This window comes from Ctenocephalides felis, unplaced genomic scaffold (genome assembly GCF_003426905.1).
Source record: "Ctenocephalides felis isolate EL2017-DRISC unplaced genomic scaffold, ASM342690v1 CF-g0.4_SCAFFOLD_01604, whole genome shotgun sequence".
Classification (NCBI taxonomy): Eukaryota; Metazoa; Arthropoda; class Insecta; order Siphonaptera; family Pulicidae; genus Ctenocephalides; species Ctenocephalides felis.
In genome coordinates this window covers 25,020,536-25,041,779 of record NW_020537758.1, presented here as the reverse complement: position 1 = coordinate 25,041,779, position 21,244 = coordinate 25,020,536, and the positions used below count along the sequence as shown (strand labels likewise).

Genomic DNA, 21,244 nt, shown 5'->3' with positions numbered 1-21,244 from the left:
CACACTGATCAAAACATATAATTTATATACAAATATTCATACGTATTTATGTGTCTATATTTTTATTATTATAATAATGAATTATTATCTGACCACAGGCAGGTCTATGGTATAGGTGCGCCACAAATGAATATTTTCCCCTCCCTCTGTTGTTTGGTAAACCCATTACCATCATTCACTTTTTATAAATTTTTATGCATTTTTCTCTACAAACTTCAGTTTAAATTCTTCTTAGCCATGTACTTCGGCTTTCAGTTCCTTGAATTTTCTTATGTTTTTTTCTCGCCTACCTTATTCATTTGCGTTTGCGTTTCTTTTTTTCCAGTCCTATTAGAACTTTTATTTCACTTTTGTCGACGTCGTATAGAAGGCTTATTGCGAGGCCCATTATATGTGGGTCTTATCCAGTTTCTTTACCTTTTCATGATCATGTTCAGTAGACTTCTTTCTTCACATATATGTTGATTTTCATGTATATTTCCATGGATATATATGATCATACGTGGCGTTTTAACATCAAACAGTGTCTTGTCAATTAAGTGAAACAATAAATATTATGTAAGTACATAGTTCACAATAATAATACGTTAATTTCTTTCCAGATCGTAGCGATGCCCCGATCGCTCTCCCTCTCGGTGGGCGCTCAATACCAGCATAACCGCCACGCGATGCTCGGCCACCAGGCAGCTTACAGCCCTCCAAGTCCTGCCTCCAGCCCGTCTCATCAGGCGAGTCCTAGGTTAAGCGCGTTCGCCCCGGTAGCGCCGAACTCGCCGCTATCACCTCCTAGAACTTTGCAGGATCTTGCGGCGGCTTACAAATGGCATAGAAATGGTTAGTGGAAATAAAATAATGATATAAATTGTAAATTGTTTACCAGATTTTACAATTAGATTTCCATTTTATGCTTTAACTTGGATGAAAATCTATTATTTATTAACAATCAGATTCATCGCAATCCTGTCGATAATATGATTAATTCAAACATAGAAAAAGTATATTTTTTCATAATTTCTCTAATGTATGTTTGTCCTGAATAGAATAGCATGTTATATAAGCTTTATCACATAACCTTGGTAAAAATTAACAAACAAACCTAAGACAAAACGAACGTTTGTTATGGTTTAATTATTCTGCAATACGATTCCAAATGAGATTCAACAAAACACGTGTTGACTTATCAATAGCGATCGATTTTAATTTAATTACGAAGAATTGCATAGAGTTATAACAACATCGTCATATTTCATGCAAAATGCGCCTCTATTTACGCAAATCTATTTAACTATAATTAAATTTCAAGCTCGGTTTGTTATTGGTGACGCTTTTCCTATGTTTATCACTACTATTTGTTGATGATCTCTAGAGTGGATGATGCTTTCAACGTCAACGTTAAGTAAATGTAGGACATACCTATTATATATCATTAAATATGTTGGTTATGATTGAAATATTATTTGTTTATTTTAGCATATTTGTTTTATTTAAATAAAATCACGAGTTTTGATGACAACTTAATTATTGCGCTCTAAAATCGTACTAACTGATGACTTAATGCCCACATATTGATGATTAAGTAATAGTTCTGAGAATTATCTATTTTATGTAAAATTTAAGAATTGTAATTAATCATAATGTATCAAAATCAAACAATTATCTTTATTTCAACATGTTTCATCTCATTGAATGAGCCGTATGTTTTATAACAAATCTTAATCAATGAAGAGATTTCTGTTGATTTTCTATTTTATTTATTTATTTATTGATTTCTCTATAGGCGGATTAATAGTACAGGTATTGCATAATATATTATTTATTAGCATAAAATATGATGCAATTTACTCGTATTTATATTTCTAAAACGTTATACCATGCTTATATTGTCATTTCACTTCGTTCCGTTTTGTCAATGAAATTAAATAATTTATTTACTCTTATTTATTTATTTATTTAATTTTAAGTTAAAATTGCTAAAATTAAAATTATCTTCCCCTCTTTCATTGCCAGATATGAGCAATTCGATTTATGGTGGAGCAGCTGGTCTCACCTCCTTAATTGGCTATCCACCATTTGTATGGTCTCCATTATTCCTGAATTATCCTGCTGCTTTATGCAGAACGGAACCAACATCTCCTGAGCTTAAGTCAAGGGATATTGAAAACAGATACACACCCGAACATGATCCAAGTGGAGGTAAGAATGATATTTTAATAAAAACACTAGCTCTGAATTTACGAATCGTTCATTAATGTTAGTAAGATTAAATTATAATCCTTTTTTAGATGAAGAAGGTCCACTGGATCTCTGCACTCGTGTCTCAAAACAACCTCAAACCCATCAAAGAAACCAACAGCAACGATCTTCCAATATTTGGTCACCTGCCAGTCTCTGTGAACTGGAAGCAGGACCTGCTGATTCCACCAGGGAAGGGATCCTTTCTATGGCTGCAGATTGGCGCAGGTCACCAAGTACAAAAATTGGAGCAGAAGAGCAAATGGACACGTCGAATTGCTGGGATCAAGATGGGGATAATGCTTTGGGAAGAATTAATAGAGGAACAGATAGGACGTTCGAGGTAAGATTTTTTTAATAATTAGATAATACACACATAAACACTTATACAAATCTGTATAATACGTTTTTACTTATGCAGTCTGTATATGTATACATACATATAAAATTTGGATTTTATAATATTCTTTTTGAAAGTTACAAAATTGACGTTTTATAAAAAAATTCGGTTCATTAGAGATAAACTAGTATGAATTATATTAAAGTTTACGCAGTTCTCGATGTTCAATATCGAGAAATCACATTTCCAAAATATAGATCTCACTTTTGAATCATCGTCTATGTGTGCCGGATGTAAAATATTACAACGTTTCCTCTTTAATTGTTCATTTTCGAAGAATTCCAAAATATATTCCGTAGTTGTAAGAAGCGAGACAATTCCAAATTTACATAACAATTATTTATTTATAGCATGGCAGACTTGAAAATGAAAGTATAATGAGGTAGTAATCATTTAAAAATACAAAATTTTGCCAAATGTCGATGAAGAAATCATTTTACTTTTGAAGAACTTTTCGCATATTATTGATATTTTCATTTATTATTCATGAAATCACAATTTAAAACTAGCTGTAAGTGGAATTCTGTCTTGAGGCAATTATGGCATCGTGCCTTAAGGCAAATTGCTGGAACTTCCCGTACCGTAACGAAATGTTCGTGGAATACTGAATGTTTTCAAATAGATTATTCTAAATATTGTAACATTGTCTAATATTTATAAGAATTATATAAATTGTATTGCAGAGTTGTAATTATTTGTAAAGTATATTAGAACTATAGTCAGAATTAAATATAAAATCTGAAATATTTTCGATATACAAAAAACTAAAAAAAAAAAAAAAAAAAAAAAAAAAAAAAAAAAAAATTGGAACAAAATTTTTTTTTTCCAAAATCAATTATTTTGTTAAAACAAGCAGAAAGTTCTTTGAATCATTTAAATCGGACGCTTAGTTCTCTCAAAAATTGCCATTTTTTACGTATTTAGCTCCGTATCTTCAAAATTGCTGAGCCTGCCTTTGCCAAAAACTAATAAACACTTCTCCCAATCATTACTAATTGAATGTTTTTTAGATCATTCAAATCGGATACTCCGTTCTCTCAAAAATTCGATTTCTATTTTCTGCACTCTTTGCTCCGTATCTCCGAAACGGCTGGACCTGCCTTTGCCAAAAACTAATCAGCTCTTTTCCCTATCAATAGGAATCGAATGTTTTTTGAACCATTCAAATCGGTTGTTCCGTACGCCCGAAAACGTGGGCGAAAATTTGTATCCATACATACATACACACACACACACACACACACACACACACACACACACACATCCATTTTTTCTGAGGTATGCCAAAACGTTCAGAAACCTTCAAAACGTCGAGAAATGTAAAAATTTTCAATTCCGATTTTCGGCCCATTACAATAACTTACCCTACGGGAAGTTAAAAAATGAAAATATTAATTTCATCAACAATGGCACAATTTGAAATGATCAATTTGAATAAATGAACAGTTTTTCTCTAATTGTTTTAAGAACTCTTGACTCTTAAATGACTTGGATGAATTTTATATATTTTTACCAAATGTGACAAGTTTCAACGTTGTATACTTATTTAATTTGTTTTATTTATTATTAGTAGTCTGTTTATTGATTAACACCTTAAAGCACATTGGGCTACTATGAAGTATAATATAACTATATTAGGGTTATTGATAGAAGTTTCAGTATATAAATTCAATTATTTTTAACTTCCCGAAGGAGAAGTTTATGTTTTCATCAAAAAATCCGATTCGCTAATTTTATGTTTTCTCGACGTTTCAAGCCATTCTGAATCGAATGAGACCAAATTTGGAAAAAGTATGTGTGTGTGTGTGTATGTGTGTGTGTGTGTGTGTGTATGTGAACAGATTTTTTGCCGTAAATCGACGTTTTCTCAAAAATGACTGGACCGATTTTAAAAATTTAAAAGCCATTCGATGTATCTCGATGAGGACTATCGTCTCTGAGTTTTGTGCGGCGATCGGACGGGCCGTTTCGTTGTAAATTGCAGAAAAGTGAAAAATTTTTCGCCCACGTTTTAGCCCGCAATTCTAAATCGATTCTGAAAATTCAAAAACCATTCGATAGATATTGGTTGGGAATCGTGCTGATTAGTTTTTGGTAAAGATCGGCCGAGCCGTTTTCTTGTAATAGCGTTTAAAAAAAAAAAATTCGACGATTTTTATGATCTTTTTTTTGACGTTAGATACCATAGTTTTCTAGGTCATACTAAAATATTACGGCCCTACGACAACTCGTTTAGCTTTAAAAATTCGTCAAAGATTGCAAAAATTGGTATAGTTTTTTTGACATTTGTCAAAATTAGACTTTTGATCGACGTTTTCTCAAAAACGCCTGAACCGATTTCAGAAATTTAAAAGCCATTTGATGTATTTCGGTGAGGACTATCGTTTGTCAGTTTTGTGCAACGATCTGCCAAGCCGTTTCTTTGCAATTTAAAAAAAAGTGTTAAACTTTTCGTCCATATTTAAGCTCATCCTACCGAACCGATTTTAAAAAATCAAAAACTGTTCGAAAGATATTAGTTGGGAATGGTACTGATTAATTTTAGGTGAAAATCTACCGAGCCGTTTTCTTGAAATTAACTGTTGAAAAAAAGTGTTAAATTTTCGTCCTCATTTAAGCTCATCCTACCGAACCGATTTTAAAAAATCAAAAACTGTTCGAAAGATATTAGTTGGGAATGGTACTGATTAATTTTAGGTGAAAATCTACCGAGCCGTTTTCTTGTAATGAACTGTTGAAAAAAAAATTTAAGCCGATTTTCATGGAACTTTTTTTTTGGCGATATACATCATGGTCTTATAGAACTTACCGTAATATTACGGCATTACGACAAGTAGTTTAATTTTAAAAATTCGTCAAACTTTACTAAAATTATTATCGTTTTAGGATTGATGAAGTATATTATTTACACTTTTTTTTGATTAAGTCAATTATTTACACATATCGGGAAGTTCATGTAACTTGCCTCAAGGCTAAATACCAAACCAACTAGTTTAATAAAAATATGAAAGTATTAAATCCACTATCGTTCCATTAAAAATCAGAATTTGTGTAATTTATTAACGAGGTGTTGTCACATACAAACTATGGGCGTTAATGAGCCGATTGTTCGGACTAAAAAATCAACCAGGCCGGATGTGTCACGCACGCCTCTTTGTCCGCAAGAGGAAATGCGGACTACTGTTATGAAAACAGATCGTTTACACGGTCATTTGTCTTTGTTATTATAAAAATATTAAGATTTCTTACATCCCGGGAAAGGATTGTAGACTTACTCTTAACAATTTATTTATTTATTCATAAGCAATTAGAGATTCGCATGGTTAGTTATCGAATTTCTGGCACTTGCTCTAGCATATAGCCTACTACAATTTTATCATCTCTTTCTGTTCCCTGCTCACAGATCTGCCTTAGGGCAGTACTACCCATTATTTATTATATGGAAATGAAAAACAACAAACAAACAAAAAATTCTATTTAATTTTTTTTCTTGTATTAATAAATTACGTGTCTTTCGTAAGAAATACAAGTCTAGCCAAGGTCATAAATATTAAAATTAGTTGTTTTGACAAAGTTGCAGTATTATGATTCATGCGCCATATCAATAAATTTTGTAAACCATATTATTATAAGGTCTATGATCATCTCATAAAAAACCTAAAATTATTTGGTCGAACAAAATATCGAATAATTTGGAATGTGACCTGAAAGTTAGTCGGATCCATAGAGGGTTAACTTTCATTTTCATCAATATTCATTGGTACCTTGCTGTAATTAACAATAATTTCTATTAAAATTGAATTGATAAAAATCTAGTTCAGTTGCTTTATACCTATACCAGCAGGAGCATTAAAATTACATTAATGTGCATAATAAAATTGTTTAATGAAAATGAGTGTTTACTGATAATTATTACAATATTTCTGAAAGATTAGTCTAATGAAAATATCCATAATTAATTAATGCAAACGTAATGTCGGATTAATCGCATTAAACGAAAGCGCTAATTAAAGCGCCATTAATAAATTTGTACCGCTAAAAGCGCATATGATGCGCCTGATGAGCCTGATATCGCGTGTTCCATAAAAATATAAATGTTAATATTCATGTGTCACATCTGATTCTTGATTATAATCACATCAGATCGAAATTTGCCAGTGCAAGATAATTAAAACGTGTCCAGGAGAAGAGTGGCGAGCTTTTTCGCAAAGAATCGTTTCATCGGGATATTTTAATTTCTACTGTCACGAGAATCGTCGTACTTTGAAATTAAGCTGAAAATCCGACGAACAAATTATTTAACATGGTTCTACATATCACCGTTAATTTAACATAATATATATATATATATATATATATATATATATATATATATACACTCACACACATATATATATATATATATATATATATATATATACTGGGTGCAAAAGATCTTAACGTCAAGCCGAAATGGGACGATAGTATTGTTCATAACTGTCCTGAAAAATTTTGAAAAAAAAGTTATCTCACGTTTTTTAGAAATTATGAGCTTTTAAGTGCAACTCAGAGCTTTTGTGAAATTATGACAATTTTCAGGTTATTGCGGTTAAGTTTTATTAATCTTATTTATTTAAACTTTGGGATCGTAACCGTGAATAACATTTATTGGACCATAGTGAAAAAATACCACAATTGCCTTTTTTTGTTTAACAATAAATTGATTTTTTTTAAATCGGTCAACTTTGAGAGGTCCTACTTAAAAAAAAATTTACTAAAGTGTGTTGGCAAGTTTCTTTATAAGTTTAATTTAATGATATTATTGTTGGTGTAAAAATATGAATATTTAAATCAATTTGTATTACTTATTTCTGCTTCAAAGCGAATGAAAATATTTTCATATAACACATTAATTATTATTTCAAGAAAATCAATTTATCGTTTCCATAATATCAACGAGCTGACTCTTATCCAACATATCACTTCAATTTTGATGGGTAACTATTCACTGATCGATAAAAATTATTATTAGTAATGGAAAAATAATTTGTGAAACACTATACAGTTTATCAGTAATGTCTCGTGCCTTTTTTGCTTGAAAATATTAATGATCAATTTATGTGTTTTCCAAATTTCATGCCACATTTTTCTCAAACCCTATTCCTATATCTTTAGAAATTTCTCCTACTTACATAACAAGGGTAACCACTTTATGTTTGTCTTTTAATTATTTTTTAATTGCGTGGAGCACGCTCTCCAAACTGCCCCAAAGGCATTGGCGTACGTACATAAAATGTTCAACATTACCGAAAGTTAAATAAAAATTTATAACAGGCCTATTTATTTGCTGTACAGGTTTAATGTCATTTTAATGATCCTTCATTTTTATTTTACATGACGAGAAATCGAAAGTACATTATCGTGGAGGCAATGCAGAAACTTACAATATTTTAAAATTACAAATGTGAATTTATTTATTTATTATGCAAATTTTTTATTAATTCAATAGAATCTAATAATTAATTAAATAGAAATACATAACAAAATATTATTGATTGAATACGATTTACATCTCATCAATGGTCTTTGTTCAACAATGTGTGAAATAGCCTTTATTAGATTTTTAGCTATTTTTCAACCGGAGTATTATTTTATTTTTAGTTTAAGTACACGAAAGCGATTAAAATTAAATAAAACTTTGATTTAAGCTGTCTTAAGATAAAACAATTTTAAATAGTTTTCAATAAAGGGCAATAGAAAAAATAGAGCATGTGTAAAATAGGATTAACAAAATATATAAGTTAAACCAATATTTTATTTTAATATTTTATGTAATAACCTGGCAGTTAGATCATCCTTTTAATATTGACCCCAAAATTTTTCTATTTTTGGATGTATCAAGAATTAAAAAAAAGTTGATTTAGTATTTCAGTAATTTAAAATCATCAAATAAAGTCGATACCTCATGTTGTTACAAAATACCTGTTAATTGCTAATAAAGTGAAAACTCACCGAGTTCGGGTAAAGATATATTCCTTTTCCCGCTATATAATTTGAAGCAGTTTACAAATTTGAAAGCTCATTACTGACTGTTAAAATAAAATTGCTCAATCCAAAACAGAACTGCATTATTTATCAATATTAGCTTCTTATAGAAATCGTATTCAGCGTATAACCGTTTAATAAAAATATCTCCGACAATAAATTGTCATGTGACATTTCGGATATTAAATTAGCACTATACACACTTTTATCAAAATACTGTCGCCTCGGGCTTCGATAACACGAAATGCACCAAACAAGTTGTCAGCAAGATATTTTAAGCGCTTCTTGTTCAGAATTAATAGCTTTTGAAAATAATAGGAATTGAAAAAAAAAATTAAAATATTTGTTTATTTTAAATATAAGAAATATTAAATGCAAAGTTTTCAAATCCATAAAAGTAATGAAAGGGTTCACATAAAGATTGATTTCTTCTCTGATCAATGGATTTGAGATCATATTGTATAATGTTTAAGAATTTGTATCAAAATGGGGATATCATCAAGTTCGGGAGCAGCATTAATAAATTTATGATGAGAAACAGTTTTGTACTTTTTGTTAAAAAACAAGACTTTCTTTGAGAAATCATTTTATATATCAATAGTTTCAAGAATTTTTGAAAAAAGATTTGGGCTAATATAGAGCAGTAGCTAGAAAGGCATTTAAAAATTTCAGTAATTTTGAAATGATATTCAGCTAGTTAATTGAGTGTTAATAAATGTTATTAATCTTAGACAATGCTGAAGACTAAACTTAATTATATTATGTAAGGCGGGGCACAAAGGTCCAAATTGACTTTCAGTAATTATACTGTCTAAACCAAATAAACTACATTACAACAACACTCGAACAAACAACGATCAAAATATGTTCAGTAAAATTTTCAGTTATTTCCTAATTATAGAACTTTATTTTTTACTATATACTATATTTCTAAAATTTGTCATCAGTCCCTTTTCACCACAAAGTCAGGGAAAAAAAGACAGTCAGCAGGCAAATTTATATTATGTTTTATTTCTAATTTTAAGAGGATTTTACAAAATGATAGTTCTATTCACATATTATAAACTAAATAAAATAGCTCAAACCCAAAAAAAATATTTTCGTTATGAATATACATGGCCATTTATTACATAATAGTGAGGTCGTATTAAGATGATGGCTGGTTATCTATTTTTTATCTTCTACTATAAAATAATATCGTTAAATATTTATATTCATTACTTGTTTTTGAGATAATGGTAACTTTTTTACCAGCTTCGTTTTACCCTATTGTATATTTGTGAAATTTGAAACCCTTGAAATGCCATTGAAAATGGTTAATCCCCAAATTTTAGGTAGCAGAGGTTAGAAAAATAAAAATAATATTAGGGCTGGTTTGTAATGTGCTTCTCGGCATTTCTCTATTGTGTTAGCAGTTAATAAACGTTTATCAATGAGCATAACTTAAAGATGTTTTGATTCCGGTCGAAACTCTTGAGACGCCACTGAAAATGATTATTCCTCGTCGAGCTTTCGGGAGTAGAGTTAATAAAAATGAAAATGAAACTAAATAATGAGAGGGGCAAATTTTGTTAAGAGAGAAGAAGACTTCGTTCCGTATTCCACCTCGGCACGCTTCCTTAATGAACGCTTGTCGCGTGTAATCGATGTCCAGCAATATGTTGTTTCGCGTGCGAACGGCTTATTTAACATTCTTCCGTTGTTTATTGCCGAGCATTTTGATTAAGTTTTCGTAATGCCCAGATACGATATTGTTTCGTTACTCTTTTATGATAATAAGAACTAAGAAATTGGTTTCCGATCATGGTACTTATTGTACAACTTTCCAAATGTCGATTTGAAAGCTCTAAGCTCTAAGACAAATCCTTCCTAAGATTGAAATAGACAATGATTCATGGAATTGCAAAATTTTATGAACTATTGGTCTTTTTAAGTTGTTGGCCTTTAAGACAAAGTGTTCCTTATATAATCCATACAATTTAGAATATTACAATTTTTCTATCACGCTTTCTTAGATCGCAATTCAGTAATTGTGATTTCATATTTATTATTTCAATTCCAGTATTTTAGACGTAAATATATCTATTATCATACTAAAAAAAATTCGTGAATTCATGTCCACATAAGTAAAAATAATAATAAAAAATCATATTTTCATTATAGTAAAACGTTCAAAATTTTCAGTTACAATTTTTATTCCATTTCACTTTCATATTGATCGAAATGAGCATATGCGAATAAGAAATTACATTAAACTGTTAGTAATTTTGCATAATTTATTCATGGCAGATTATTTAAACATACGTTCGTTCGATTAATTTCGCCAATAATATCGTGTCGAGCATGTCATTTATTATTTCGGTGAAGAATAAAGAAAAATACATTGAAGAGCTAGTGGGTATCGAATTAATAATAATAATGATAAAAATTATTAATAATAGAAGTCATTGAAAAGAATTAAAATAAATAATTAAAAACTATACAGATTTTGAGATAGTGTTCAAATAAAGTTTGTTTGTTCGATTTCTGTTAAATGTAACAAGATAGAATACATTGTTTGTCATTTCGCTATAAATTGAATAAGGGTAATATTTCCATATCGACAATGTTCTATTACCATTGAATTTTCTGTTCTCCCAGCTATAACTAGTAAATTAAAAAATTATTGCTAATCAACAAGAAGTGTCACCTAGTCACTCCTATTTATGTAAGAAAAAGTTATAATTATGAATGATAAAAAAATGATGAAACAATTAAATAATATTTCAATAATAAATTTGTAAAAAGTAAGATATTTTTTATATATTTTATAATTTTAACGTAAGATTTAATGAGAAAATTTTTATCTCCAGCCCACAATTTATTTAAACATTTAAAATCGTTCAATCTACCGTTTAATATCTGAAATTGAACGATAATCACTCCGTTTTGTGGAAGCGGCGCCGAATCCGGCGAATCCGGCGATTCGATTCGAACCAAAATTGTAACAAGCAAAGTCCGGAACCAGTTCATTTCGTCCCGGAGCGTGCCGTTCTCGTTTATTACCGGACATTTACAAGTTCTTATGATATGGTAGCTGCTTTTTACAGAAAATTGCTTACAAAATTAGTGCGAAACACTTTTATATCCCAAAGGCACATTTTCGGCTTTTTAAACAAGATATTCGTTAAGGACGAAGTGCTCGTAAAATTATAAATGCAACGAAAATATTTGGACACGGGCTTTATTTCGCTTTATCGATATTATGTTTTCGCACTGAGGGTTTACAAAGAAAGTACCAAATCATAACCGTTATTAATTTCATAATATTGATTGTAATATTTATATTTCTAATCATTTTTTTACAAATGAAAATACAAGTTTGTCTTGCATATAAAACATTATCGGTATATTTCAAATTTATGATTTAGTTTTTTACGATTTAATACTACTATGATTAATTCACAATTTTATCTAATAATTTGTCTAGATTTAGAGCTATGGTTTATAGATGGGTATTTTTAATTTCAGTAATTACAAGTATCAATCTTACTAAAACTGTCGTTGTAGTTAATTGTAAGTTCCTGAAATTTTATTCTATAGTGGAGCTTATATGAGATTAATTGACGATGTCACTACATACAATGGTTATTATTATTAACTTTAGTAAAAGGGATAATTATTTATCTAATTATATTTGGAAATGACTTACTAACCGATTCAATAGATAAGTTACTATAAAAATTAATTTTCTATTTTAATTTCCAGATGTTTCCAGATAATTTGCTAGTAATATTTTGAAAAAAGTATAACCAAATATTTTATGTTTAAATTTAATTTCAAACGTTTATGAGTTGCATCAAAATAAGTATGAACTAAATAATATAAAATAAAACAAATAATATACTAAGCAAATGTTAAATACTAAATTGAATTAGAGGTTAGTATAAGAGGTTTTTCATTGCCTTTTCACCTGTGCCAAATTTATTATATTTCGAATTACTAGCTATTTGAAGATTTTGAATCCTACAAATATTTTCTATTCTGAATAGCATCCTAGTTTTGCATTATTAATAAAACTGGGTATGCTTAAGAACAGTAATTAGTAAATGCAATTAAAAGAAATCCACGCTATTTTAATTGCTCTCTTGGTACCACCTGACAATCGCTCGACAATCACACGAATTTTGATTCATACCTACATAATTATATATACTCCTTATAAAATATTTTCGTAATTATATATTTAACTAAACAGGTCACGATTTAGTTTTGTACTATGAACAACTTTACACCGTTTTTAAAATGCTAAATCTCTGAAAAAAGTTGTTAATCAATATTGATTAATTACTGATGAATTTGAAACAAAATAACAATATCAATGATACATTATTCTATGAATAATTAATAAGAAAAAAATTAAAACATTAAATTTTTAACTATCTACTTAAATAACTTATTGAATCATTATTCATTTATAATATGAGTAATTTGAAAGGACAATAACATTTTACAATAATATTGTGATTATAATTTCAAAAATATAATTATGACTAACACTTGTCATCTGTGATTGCACGAAGAACATGCACTTCAGGTGCAATGTCTTCAAATCAAAACAAAGAAATACGTATGAATGAATTAGCGAATCAAAAAATTTAATTTTTAATATTATAAAAATTTAATTTTATACCGTAACAGCAATTAGAACTTAAGGGTTCTATAAATTGGGCGATTTTACTTAATAAATCACGTCTTACGTAATTTACGTATTACGTAAATATATGGCAACAGTTGTTTCAATGTGATAAATTTTGATTATTACAATTTTTGTAATTGTGATGAATTTTTCATTGGTGCAGCAATGCCGAGTAAATACTATTTTTGCCTATTGCTATCAATGTTTTCAAGAAAATATATGTCATAAGCATATTACTATCAATGTTTCCAAGAAAATATATGTCACAACTGCTGGATATCAGGCTGCTCGGAGCGGATATCAAACCTGGGACCTTCGATTCAAATTCCGTATCTCTAACACTTACCCACGGGCGAACCAATGAATAGAGAATTATTCCATTTAAATTGCTAATTAGCAACAGTAAATTCAACTTTTAGTTGATACTTGCAATATAGATCCTTGCCGATCTGCATTTAGATCTTTGCGATCCTTGTAGTTTTTTACAGATCTTTGTGTACAGATCTGTGTCTATCCCGATTTAGGTTTTGATCAATCCTTATCACTTATCCTTATCAGTAAATTTATAAAATATAGTCTTTACAAATGTCGTTTACTCTAGGTCATTGTTTCAGTATGACTCAATTAATTAATAATGAAAAGTTTCTAGGTAAAAATAAATATTTTCTCATATATTTTTTGGTAATTAAAAATTCAAATTATTTTCAAATACCAAATATTCCATCCATTTAATCTTCCTATCTGATTTGGCCATGTACAAACATCCGTGTAATCACCTTGTAGCTTCTCATCCGAACACTTGTTCAAACAATCAAACCAACTGTGATCAACGTATGTGTACTCATTGGTGATTGGTGCCGAGTCTTTCATTGGAAGAATCTATTTGGAAGATCTTTTCCATTAGGCGATAATATTGCGTCACACCAAAATGGCTTTTATTCAGTAAATAATATACTATATATAGATAAAGAGCTAGGCAGAGTTTAAATCTGGTATTTAGTATATATGATTCTGATTGTAATTTCCTAAGTTTTCGATTTTTTCTGCCTTTACGATTCTTCCTGCAATTTTGATTGCATCTTGCTCCATGATTATATCCAGCTTCTTGATTATTTCGTAGATTCATTTTCTTGAAAGTTCTCGTTTTCTGGAGCTCATCGATTCCCTATAGTTTCTCTTTCTATACTGATCCAAAGTGTCCTCTTTTTGTTATAATATAATGTTTTGGTATAATATAAACGTTTGTGATATAATAATGTCGCTGGCTGTCTGTCTAACAACTAAAAATGGATTTCTCCTTTACTGATTGTCAGTCAATTTGTACAGTTGGTTTGTTACAGAATATTGCGTTGTAATTTAGAGCGCGTAGACCTCATCTTAATGATGATAAATAGGACTACGGATTGTAAACATGTAGACATTCTTTATGAAATATGTTTCTCACAATTTTATTGAGTATTGAGTAAATACGTAACTCATAGTAGCTACAGTCATACGTAATTCATGTAATTACGTTTTAAATGAAAATGAAAAGATTTTTTAAGGAAATGAATTATAATTCAAAATAATAAATGATGTGGGCACCTTTTTATGTTTGAAATTTATTTGGCAAAAAATTTGAAAAATTAATTTATCATTCGGCTATAATCACTAAGTACTGAAGTTTTAGATATATTTCTCCAACATTTAAAATTTTATTACATAAGGCAGTATTTATACATATACTTTCCATATTGTGTTAAGAAGGCTTTAAAGTCTTATTTACCATACATATTTTTATACAAGATTACTTTAAAGGTCTTGAATTATACAACATTTCAATAGCAGATATTGAAAAACAATTTCCATATTTATTATGTGCATTTACGTAATTATTATATTTGGATTATGGAAATTTTGACAATTTATTGAACTTGTATTTGATGACAATTCTAAATTTATAAACGGTCTTTTTCCCAAGAACTGAATAATTCTAGATTGTTTACATATGAATAATTAACCAGATATTTTCATGTCATGGGTGTAAATTTAGTATTGTTATCATTATTTAAACAGTAGAATTATTAATTCTTATGTTTCGATCAAATGCGTTAATCACTAAATAAATATTTCCGTTAATTTTTTTTATTGTTGCCACTTCGAATATAATTCAATTCAATATCAATTCAATTTTCTAGATATTTCATGTTTTTAAATTAAGTACATGATTGAATTTTGAAAATTAGGAAAGATTAAAAGTATAATTCATGCCCAAAAAATATAATAATTTCAACACTTATAGATTCAAAGCAAATAATTTTTCTATCGCATGAAACCTAAAATCAATCATTTGCTTTATATTGAAACATTATGAATAATTGTATAAAATAATTGATAAAAGTAATTTAGTTATAAAATTATAAATATAAATTAATATATTTACAATAATAATTAGCGCTACAGTCTGAATAGTAAAGAATTTTTTTTGAAATTTTGCATAGCAGTGCCCAGATACACCATTTCATTTGGTAATAAAAATTTTATCTTAATTTTTCTAATTAATGGTAATTTTTGGCAAATATCTGGTTAATTATTCATATGTAAACAATCTAGAATTATTCAGTTCTTGTGAAAATGGCTAGTTTTAATATAATTATATACAAATATCTAAAATAACTTTCGTCGTTAATCTCTATAATCATCTTTTGGAATCTCTTAACTGTATATCAATGCTGTACAGGTGTGCATTATAATTTATTTGGTTACATTTGACCTAATTGTTGGAATCTATCCTTGTTTTCAGTGCAAGCAGTGCGGCAAAGCCTTCAAGCGGTCATCAACGCTGAGTACGCACCTGCTCATCCACTCCGACACGAGGCCCTACCCTTGCCAATATTGCGGGAAGAGGTTCCACCAGAAATCAGATATGAAGAAACACACGTACATTCATACAGGTGAGTGAGAAATTGTTTTATTAGCTTTTTAGTAAGTTCGATAGGACCGAAAAATCTTTATATAAGAATATAATAATAATTTAAGAATATGGGTTTTAGATGTTTGGTTGATGTGTAAGTTAAGTCAGATTTTTTATCTGTTTAATATTTGCCCAGAAAGGACAAGAAATACATGTCACAACCGTATCCACAACATTTGTCACAACCGTACCCAACGCATATACTTGAAAACAAATCATCATTATAGCTGAATTATCTAAGCAAACTTATTGCTGGTAAATAACTATTAATGTTCAACTTACAGAAAAATAACAAGCAAAGTGATCTATCTGTATACAATTAATATAGTTATTATTACATGAATTCAAACACGAAAACTTACTTTTGACTCTTTAGAAGCAATTTGGTCATATTAATGCAACACACTAACTAAAATCAATAATGGAAACTTGTTTGAAGAAGAATACTTCAACTTTCTCTCTCAAAATCAGTATAGTTTAGCTGTTATAATAACTGTCTCTACCGGAAAATGGCACAACTGTCTATTTCAAATATATATCTACTTCAAATATATCAATCTTATAATATTCTTAACTGCAATGAAAGTTTTTCAATTTTTGTGCCTGCCTTAGCTGATATAGGTATAACAGGCAAATCTGTTTTACTTTCAAGAAGTTATTATTATTTATTAGAAGTTATTATTATTTTTTGAGTCTTCAATATCAATTTTTTTAGCAATAACTAAATGAGGTCTCCTTAACAGCTCTGGACTCAACTGCCTTAAATCATATTTTAGTATTTCCAAATGAACCCAAGGATCAGAGAAACATCCAGAACAAATAAAAGTGCAGAACAGCGTTCTGTATGTTTTAAGAACTGTATTCCTAAACCACGATTTTTGCTTGATCCTTCAAATAATCCTTGTAGATCTGCGATTGCATGTTGTTCAAAATCATCATATTGAATCATACCTAAATGAGGTCGCAAAGTTGTGAATGGACAAGGGGCTGTTTTAGGCCGAGCACGAGAAATTGCTTGAAAAAGAGTACTTTTACCAGCATTTGGAAATCCAACAACAACAACTGTATCCAGTATCCTCTACTGCTTCGATGCCCTGGCCTTAAATTCACTATATTTTTTCTTCACGCTTAAGTCGTCCAATAGCCATTTTTAGTAGCCATTACAGTTTAGTTTTATTTGGCAACAAAAGATAATCTTTTTCCAGTTGGGACTGATCCAATTTCCTTCAAACAGTAGAGTTGTTTTATTTCCCACTCCGTGCAGTACTTCTTCATTTGTGACACTGTTGGTCTATGATATCTTATTCATCATCATCTCCAGAATTTTGAAGTAGTTTTACTTGGAGTTTCTAAAGTCAAAGTCTCTAATTCATACACAATGTATCATTTCATAATTATTTTTCGCAAGTTTGTTTGCTCGTAGGTAGCATCCTTGGTGGAATAGACATCCCCCAATTTCTGAGTATAAATATACATATATAATGGTATATGTGAGAGTATTATATTTTTATATTAATGTAATAATTTATATTTTTGGCGATCAAAATCCCATCTCATCTGGTCGTCTCAATTGCAGCCTCTTACGGCCGTCGGCCGATATGAATTGGATCGCGCAATTAACGTTTGCACTGTGCCAGAGATTACCGTATGCGAAAATCGTTACGAAACCGGCCGCGGCGTTGACATTTTCGATTTATTACTTTATAAGTGAAGTCTTGTAAAAGATATGGTCGCTGGTGTGTGTCTCATTACTCAAAATATATTACATGTAGACAGTATTCTACATGCGTAACTAAGGGACATTAAATCATTCTTCTTTTTATTGAAACATAATTACCATGATTACAGGCGTTCGCTCTACTTTCAAAATTTAAAGGATCGATTAAATACGTAATAAAGATTTAACAATCGTTTATTGGTCGAATTAATTGACTCTTAATAAGTTTATAACCTATGTTTTTTTGTTAGAGCAGCTATTATAATCTATATGAATTCTATTAGCTGTACTGATGTAAACTTTTAAACTCTTAAAGTAAATGGTGTATTTTTATTAGTTTTGATCTAATACTGACGATATATATTCGATGAGATTAGCCCTCAAGAAGTTAATTTCACTTATTCACATCTATAATAGCAGGTAAAAGTCTGATAGCATTACTGCTTGATATCAAGCTAGACGAGATGAATATCGAACGAAACCAAAAATCAGTATTTGTCTGACCACTAAGTAATACTAAGTATACAACTTAATAAATTAATTATTTCGTCTATAGTCAGTTTAAATTAATTGGAATGTTTGAATAACACCAACTTCGGTTAGTAAGATCCAAAAGTTAGTAGGAACTTTGGCTAATAGGTGAACATAAAATTTAGCTCTTATGAGCAAGTTACTAAATAATGGTTCGCAAAATTGTCTTTCAAAAGTAATTTTTGAATTTTTACATCAGGCTTGCCAATTTTAAGCATATTTGTTGTCAAATTTTGGCTGAAAGTACATAGTAATTTGTACAATTCCGGTCTCAAACGACTAGGAAAGACTTGGAACTTTGAGAAATTATAAAATTAGCAATTCATATTTTCTGGCAAAAATATGAACTTCTCCTTCGTGAAGTAAATAAAAAGCTTTTCAAGCATCCATCCATTATTAAATACAAGGCAAAGATAGATAATAAATATCAATCCGGCTATACGTAAAAATACTCGTCAACTATAGCGCAATTAGGCAAATACAAAACAAATACCTAATCGCCTACAAAATTCGGTCAAGTCTTGAATATTTAATAACAATACTCCAGAATACCTTTTTATGAAACAGTTACCAGGTAACCGTTATCCTCGTTTGTCGTTTGCGAATAACGTCTTTCAACCCCTTTTGCTGGTGTGAGTGGCGTTACATCGGCCACTTATATTAAACCGAATCGCGTGCCACCGACAATTATAATTAAAAACAGGGTCGACCCGACGCCGGAAAGAGGACGAACGAGGAACGTTGTATAAGGATGCGTCGATATCGCAAACACCAGGTGGTTTGGGCTAAAGGACAGTTTTCTGTTTCTTTAACAAAATCAGTAAACTTTGGTAATGGACACATTTGTAGATCTAGACTCATACATTATTAGTCTGGCTTTACTTAGAGGCTGGTCCATGGTTTGGAAGCATCAAAATCTATTTACCACTCGTCCCTCCCTTGCTTATTGTTAACAATACCTTCTCGAGGATATCACGAGATTTTATTCCAAATATTTTCTCAATTGCTTAAACCTAATGTTCGAATTTGTTCAATTATTTTTCATTCATTTCGTTATATCTTACTAAAAAATATGAGTAAAAGATAATATATTAGTTTATAAAAAGTTCCATTATAGAGTGATGAGTTAATGTAATTATCAGGTAGATAAGTACCAATTTTTTTTTACTTTAATAATTTTTTCATAAATATAAACAAAAGGATGAAATCGATAAAAATACGACAAATTAAACTTTTTTTTATTATTTTTAACTCAAAATCTTGTAAGCTGTTGGGCTAGTTTGACTTAATACTTCGTCGGTTTCACAATGGCAACCCAAACAGTTATCTCATCTCTGTGGGATAAATTTTTCTTACTACAATTTCTGCAATGGGGCGAATATTTTATGATGCATAAATACCGGAGGAGCGCTATTTTTACTTGGAAACATATTGCTATCTATATTTCCAAGTAAAAACTGTTGTCACTAACTCACTACTGTTTGGCATCAGTTTCCTCAAAAATTGATGACTTAAATCAGGTGGCGATTTTCTCTTTAACCTACGACGATTCTGTTAGTAAGAAATTTGCTAGTGAATTTGAATGACTGATGATATTTTCTATATTTATGTGCTGTTTTTGTTACTACATCTTTTATGGTAGGTGTATTCGTGTCGAGATGAATCAGCCAGTTTGGGACATATTTTGGTGCTCCCAAGGAAATTTTCAGAAATTTGTTCTGAATTTACTATGTTAACACAAAATAATTGTGAAATAAAGTTAGGTGAAAAATTGTCTTGAATGGGTCTTCTAACGTAAATTTTTATTGTTTTATACATATTATTTTGGCAATAGCATTTATATTCCGCATTATAATAAATGTACGGATTGAATTACCGGTTTAACGCAATAAGATGTATTACATTTACTTCGCATTTCAAAAGCGCATCTGACGGGTGATTCAGCTCAATCGCTGCCTCGTGCCCTCGGCTAGAGCCACGTGGACGCAAGCCCGCCGGACTCATGCCAGAAATATGCTTTCGCTTACCGAAATTAATTATAAATTGACAAAGAATTTATCTTATAAATGACCAGTATAATAAAACAACTTTATTTGAAGGAAATATCATGAGTTTCAGCTGATACTTTAACCCGTGCACAAACTTGTCCCAGCATCTTCATTTTAACAATCACAGCAATAAGTAATGATGTGATTGAATGAATAATTATAATATATTTTTGCTTACGTCATTGTAAATTGTGTATGAAGTACGTATAGCAAATACACAACTGATTACAGGTATTGTTTTTGCCATATACATTCATTTTACGTCAGTGAGCACTATATATTAAACATCAATGACAATTGCAAAACTTTAATAATAATATTTACCACATATATGAGAAATTTTGCAATAATGTTAAAAATAGATTTTTAATTTACTTTGACTGACATTACCTTTTCTGTTTCTTTTCAGGTGAAAAAACCCCACAAATGCGTCGTCTGCTCGAAAGCTTTCAGCCAGAGTTCTAATCTCATAACGCACATGCGTAACACACAGGTTACAAACCTTTTGCTGCGGGCTTTGTGACAAAGCTTTCCAACGAAAAGTCGACTTAAGAAGACCAGGGAAAGCCAACACCCGACTGTGGTGTCAATTTCTTGTCAAGAAGAAGTCACAAGTAGCTGCTAGAAGAAAAACCCAGAAAGTGAAATATTTATATTTATT

At 30.0% G+C, this 21,244-nt stretch overlaps 1 pseudogene; it reads left to right on the top strand.

Annotated features, from left to right (window-relative positions):
- Positions 1-611: 611 nt before the first annotated feature.
- LOC113373554 lies at positions 612-21,208 on the top strand (annotated as a pseudogene).
- Positions 21,209-21,244: the final 36 nt, after the last annotated feature.